Source organism: Phaenicophaeus curvirostris, chromosome 5, assembly GCF_032191515.1.
Source record: "Phaenicophaeus curvirostris isolate KB17595 chromosome 5, BPBGC_Pcur_1.0, whole genome shotgun sequence".
NCBI classification, from domain to species: Eukaryota; Metazoa; Chordata; class Aves; order Cuculiformes; family Cuculidae; genus Phaenicophaeus; species Phaenicophaeus curvirostris.
The window spans coordinates 35,040,426-35,046,884 of record NC_091396.1 but is presented as its reverse complement, the minus strand read 5'-3'; the positions used below and the strand labels follow the sequence as shown (position 1 = coordinate 35,046,884).

At 44.2% G+C, this 6,459-nt stretch overlaps 1 protein-coding gene across 2 annotated transcripts in view; it reads right to left on the bottom strand.

Moving 5' to 3' along the window:
* Window positions 1–2,154, bottom strand: part of KATNBL1 (katanin regulatory subunit B1 like 1) — a 17,851-nt gene extending 15,697 nt beyond the window's left edge. For both annotated transcript variants that reach the window (XR_011337536.1, XM_069858313.1), the window contains exon 1: window positions 2,065–2,154. The gene's annotated coding sequence lies outside the window, so the exon portion shown is untranslated. The remainder of the gene's footprint in view (window positions 1–2,064) is intronic.
* Window positions 2,155–6,459: the final 4,305 nt, after the last annotated feature.

Genomic DNA, 6,459 nt, shown 5'->3' with positions numbered 1-6,459 from the left:
TCCTGCAACAGTACAAAAATATCTCTTGCATGCCAACAGGTCACAATTCTAGTGTGCTATGCATGTCAGGCCATTTGTTCCAGTTTAAAGTTTCATACATGGACAAAAATTACAGGAATTTAATTAAGTTTGCAGTAAAGACAACTACTAATTGAGTAATTAGTTAAAGTCAGTCAGCTTATTCTTGCAACTTAAGCTCATTTTCCTATTACTCTTACACATGGAATTTGTGCATGGTCCACTGGCACAAGCACTAGCAACAAACCTCTGAAAATGACCACAAGTCAGAGTTTGGTTCACTTTCCTGAGGATGAATCCAGGTGTGAATTAGCTCTCCTTGTTGAGCTAGTCTAAGAGGCTAACAGCTGAACCTTATTCATATTCTGGAAATAAATGTTTTCTAGAAAAAACAGTTTTCTGCATCTGGAGGTAGCATTTACAGATCTGTAGGTAATATTACTTGTTACTGGTTTAGTACCTTCTAAAGTTATTCTTCACTAATGAAAAGACGCTTCTACCTGTTGATTTTCACTTATGAAGACTCCAGGAATAATAATGCTAGAAAAAGTTCTACTGCTGACATTTTCCTAGGAACTGTTATATATATGAAATGAAGTTCCAACACTCCCCACATTAATATTTTTAACAAGCTTTAAGAAACTACTCATAAAATTAATAACAGTAGGTAGTTTTGTTTTTTCTATTCCTTGCTCAACCCAAAGAGCTTCAAAACCTGCAACAAGAATTTAAAATTCAAACCTAGAGAAAGAGGGGAAACCCCCTCAAACTCCAAACTTTGTGGAGGCATGGGTATCCACCTCATCCCTACTTGGATGAACAGTCTGTGACATTTCACATAGTTTGGGAGCATATTTATTATGTTACCCTCAAATACACGTGTATTGTTGAATGCGATCCGTTTATAGTATTTAAAAAGCATTCTTATTCAAGCTCCTTACTGGGACCAACGTACAAAATTAAAAATGTTAAAAACCCCAAACTTATTGAAGAAGATATTTCAAAACTGGGTGAGAGAATATACAGACAGTATTACAAGAACACATTTGTATCAGTATAATCACATCTTGTTATATGTAGGTATAAAATACCTTAATAATATTATTTCTAAGATTTTATGCTGAAATTCAAAGCAATGGCAGCTTGAGTTCAATGAAATAACATTACAGAAATTTTAATGGAAATTACGTGCACTGGTAATAAATTAAAGTGACAGGTTTTGACTAGAACAATTTGTTCTTCACTTTTTGTTATGCTTTAGTTCTACTAAACTTAGGTAACCATTTTTCCCCTCCTCCCCCCCACCCCGATTACATCCAGAAACCAGAAAAACAAAAAAAAAACCCAAAAACCCAGGGGAGTGAGAACAGCAAAATTCACGTTCCAGGAAGAGATGGAAGAAAGCAGATTTTAAGCCAACTGACGTGACCTTGCTCTAAAGCACAGCACATTACAAAAACTGCAACGTGAAGTTTCTTAAACGCCTCCCAAACTCCCTCTTTAACAGATCCCTCTATTTGGAATTTCTTTATTTTCACCTACATTCAGCCACATGCCAAAACACTACAGCACAACAATGGAAAAAAAAAATCTGAAGGCTTTTAAACAAACTAATTAATAAACAATCTGATCTTCAAGCATCTGAAGATTCCCCTCTCCTCCCCTTTTTCCCCACTGGAATCTGTCACACCCAGGGAACAAAATCCCTCAGCAGGCCTCACACCCAGCTCACGATCCTCCCTCTCGGGAGCACCGGAGCCCTTCCTGCCCTCCTCGCCTTTACCCACCCCGGCGCCCGCTCGCTTCGAGCTGCGGCCGCCGCCGTCCGTTGTGTCAGGGAAACGCCAAAGCCGCCGGGCTAACCCTCAGCAGGGGCCGGGGCCGCTCGCACCGAGGGAGCCGCGGCCACACCTGGCCCTGCCGAGGCCCGGGCGGCTCCCGCGGCGCCGGGGAGGCCTCGCCGGTGACCCCTCCCGCCCCCGAGAGGCCGCCGAGGGGGAGCGCCAGCGCCGCGGCCCCGGGAGCCTCGGCCCTCCCCTCACTCACCCGCCGCTCATGGTACCGCGCCGCGCGAGGGGAAAAGCCGCGGAGCCCTAGCGCCGACCCTGCGCCATTCAAACGGCGCCGCGCGGGATGCTGGGGCCGCCCCGCCCCGCCGCGCGCCCACGCGGCGCCCTCTGGCGGCCGCGGCGCCGGCTCCGACGCGGGGCGGCCCCCGCCTCAGGCCCCGCCCCGAGCCGTACGTTTAGCGGGGTCATAGGATGGTTTGGGTTGGGAGGGACCTTAAAGATCATCCAGTTCCACCCCCTGCCTTGGGCAGGGACACCTCCCACTAGGTCAGGCTGCCCGCGGCCCCATACATCCTGGCCTTGAACGCCTCCGGGGTGGGGCAGCCACAGACTTCCCTTGGCAACCTGTGCCAGTGCTTCACCACTCTCATGGTGAAGAAATTCTTCTCCAGGTCTAATCTAAATCTGCCCCTCTCCAGTTTATACCCTTGCTCCTCATGCTGTCACTACAAGCCTTTGTAAACAGTCCCTCCCCAGCTTTCTTGTAGCCCCTTCAGGTGCTGGAAGGTCACTATGAGACCTCCCTGGAGCCTTCTCCAGGCTGAACAACCCCGACTCTTTCAGTCTGTCCTCGTATGGGAGGTGCTCCAGCCCTCAGATCATCTTTGTAGCCCACCTCTGGACCTGTTGCAATAGCTCAGTATCCTTTTTATGTTGAGGATTTGAGAACTGGACACAATACTCCAGGTGAGGTCTCGTGACAGCGGAGCAGAAGGGGAGAATCACCTCCCTTGACCTGCTGGCCATGCTTCTTTTGATGCAGACCAGGATACAGTTGGCCTCCTGGGCTGCAGGTGCACACTGCCAGCTCATGTCAAGCTTCTTCTCATCAACCAGCACCTGCAAGTCCTTCTCTGCAGGGCACCTCTCAGCCACACCATCCCCCACCCTGTATTGCCCTGACCTTCCACTTGGCCTTGTTGAACCTCATGAGGTTCGCACAAGCCCACTTCTCCAGCCTGTCCAGGTCCCAGTGGTGCAGTGCTGCACCGTTCAGCTTGGTGTCATCTGCAAACTTGCTGAGGGTGCACTCAATCTTGCTGTCAATATCATTGTTGAAGATATTAAACAGCACTGGTCCCAGTACAGACCCCTGAGGAACACAACTTGTCACGGATCTCCATCTGGACATCAAGCTGTTGACTACTACTCGCTGAATATGGCCATCCAACCAATTTCTTATCCAACAAACAGTCCACCCATCAAATCCATATCTCTCTAATTTAGAAGGGAGGATGTGGGGAACTGTGTCAAAGGCTTTACAGAAGTCCAGATAGATCACATCCATTGATCTTCCCATGTCCACTGCTGTGGTTACTCCATCATAGGAAGCCACTAAGTTGGTCAGACAGGACTTACCCTTTGTGAAGCTGTGCTGGCTGCCACTGATCACCTCCGCCATCCCCCATGTGCTTTAGCATAGCTCCCAGGAGGATCTGTTTCATGATCTTGCCAGCACAGAGGTGAGGCTGACGGGTTGATAGGTCCCAGGTTCCTCTTTTCTACCCTTTTCAAAAATGGACACAATGTTACCCTTCTTCCAGATTGCCATGACTTTTCAAATATCATGGGGAGTGGCTTGGCAACCACATCAGCCAATTCTCTCAGGATTCTGGGATGCATTTCATCAGGTCCCATAGACTTACATAGACAAGGTTGCTTGTCAGGGCGGGTTCGCCTCTACCCAGGCAGCCACAGCCGCCCTACCGCACACCTCCTCTGTTTTTCCCACCTGGCCTCCTCCCTTCCTGGGCTGCATCCCGCTGCTGCAGGGAAGGTTCAGAAGTGGCGGCCAGGCTACCTATTCCACAGGCATCATGCAGAGCTGCAGCTGCCAGTGCCACCGAGCACGGTGCTGCGTTCCAGCTCGGTGCTGCTTGGTGTGAAGAGAACTTGCTGGTGTCTGGTTATCCTTGACTATTTATGTTGTACCAGGAACCTCGTAGGCCTCGCTCCCTACCATGCCTGCAGGCTACTAATGATTGTGTGCGATGCTCAAACTGGCCTAGAGATCCATGCTAGCTCCGGATTATGGCTGAGTATCAATAGCTTCAGTAGTCCAGAAGCTTGGGTGTTAATAACATTCTCTCTGATCTGGTGAAATGTCTCCAAACATACCAAATGCCAGTGAGAAAAATGGCTTGGTTTATTGACAAACGGAGAAAAAGGTGAAGTTTATTCCAAATCTCCCTTCACTTAGCTTCTCCTCCCCATCATAAATTATGACCTGTAGCATGTTGTTTCGTCAAGCAACCTCACAGCATCCCTGTAAAACCAAGATTTCACCCATCTCTGTTTATATAAGTTTTGGCTCAGCTGAATTTTTTTACCTAGTGTACCTTAGTCTCAGTTTTGGGGAACGAGAGGGTGGGCTTTGACAAATAACATCCTTTCTTCGACAAGTTAACTGGGCCTTACAATTTAAGTTGTAACTTGGTTAATAAAGAATTTCCTCAGTGTGTGAACAACTCCGAGTCTATATGTATTTAATGAGAGTCCACATTAGTGGTTTTTTGTGACCTGCTTTTCATCTTATGGTGTCATCAGACTTTAAAACAAGGCGATCCATGAGATACCAGCTTATGACACAAAACTGATACAAAGAAGGCCTTTGATGCTCTTAAAAATAAACTGCAAATATATTATCAAGCCCTTAGGACAGCCAATGTTTCTTCTCAGAAATTTCATAACCATATTGATCTTAAAAATTATTAGAGTCTTTTACAATCATCATTCTCCTTTTGACCCTAAATGCCCTGGTGCTTAGGAATACATTCTGATTTCCAGTCTAAATGTTTTCATGTCCTGTTTATTCTTCTAGTGCCAATACTGCCTTTTATTTTAAACAACTCTCACCTTCTATCATGTCTGTTGGCTGTAAGAGAATAATTTTATCTTCTCAACAATTTCATTTTGCTAGCCTAACAGTCTTAGTCTCCAGTTGCAGGATAGCCTTTCTGTTTGCATAATCATCCTAATGTCACTTTTACCTTCATTTTTGCAGGTGTTGCAGTTTCAGTTCAAGTTGTCCTGTCTTAATAGTGTTTAATATACACATTGTTCTCTTACTCACTCTGGGCACTTCACCTGTGGATATCCAGGTACTTGTGGCCAACAAGTTTTTCTAATATTATTTTCTTTGAGCTGTGCATTATGGCAAAAAAAATTATCAAAGCAATCTGAGGAAATGTTGTTTTAGAGAATGTGACAATTACCAGATGATGCACACTTGAAAATGCTTGGGCTTTGTCAGGAGCACATAGTTAGATACCAAATGGATTTTAGATTGCCAGCTGAATGTGGCTAAGTTGGATGCTGGCAGTGGCAGAAATGGCAGAAGTGCTTCTTATGTGATGTGATGTTATGTTTAGCTTTTAAAGGGTAGAGCAACTGGTTTGTTCAGTTGAGGTTGCCAAACAGGATAATAATTTTGTTACTGGGCCTGGTTATTAAATATCTCTTCTGGAAAGAAGCTGTTCTGCAAGTCACATAGGGGTAAAATTTTGTAATAGTAAAGTAATTTCTGTGAAGGGCCTACTTCCATTTTCAGAAGCACACATGCCGTACCCTGGCTACTTAGCAATCACTGTGGACCATCTAGTTAACATCAGCAGGTTAACCTTGGGGCTGAGTTGCAGTTGTTTCCATTAAGAATTTCCACTTCTTCTATGTATCTTCCTTTGATTCTGTTTTTCATATGCATACTCTCACCTGTTTTACATTGCTATTCAAGCCTGGGAGAACAGTCCTCTTAGCAAGGCAGCCTTATGCCTTTTCTAAATACCTTCCTTAGCCTGGTGTATTTTTACTTACTTTTTGCTGCTATCTTGTCTAAATTAAAGTAATAGTCAGTTTCTTATGTTAACTGCATGGTACTGAAAATCCATATTAATTTTTTCAAACTTTTGTTTCCAGTTTCACATTCCTTTTCATGTTTGTTTTTTTTTTGGTTGGTTTGTTTGTTTGTTTAAATTCATATAAATTTGACTGGTAGAGCAAAGATCTAATATTGCTACTTCTGCACAGTGCTAATTGAGGACAGATAGTATAAAACACATATAGGATATTTTTAAAGTGTTTTAAGTTTGCATTAAGAAAATGGAATTTCTCTAACATTGCTTATGATTTGGCTCCTCTTGAGCCAAATTTGCTATACTGGTGTAAACAGGATTTTGGCAGAAAAGCTGCATAAATCTTACCGAAGCTGAAGGAAGACAATTTCATGCTTTTTAAAATAGTTATTTGCAATAAATTCAAATCTTAAACAATTTTTAGTTGCAGTTCTAGTACAGAAAAGTACATGAGAAATTTTTAATATTTTAAATTTGTTTTGCAAGGCCTAATAATGTATTTTCAAGGAAAAGAATTACCT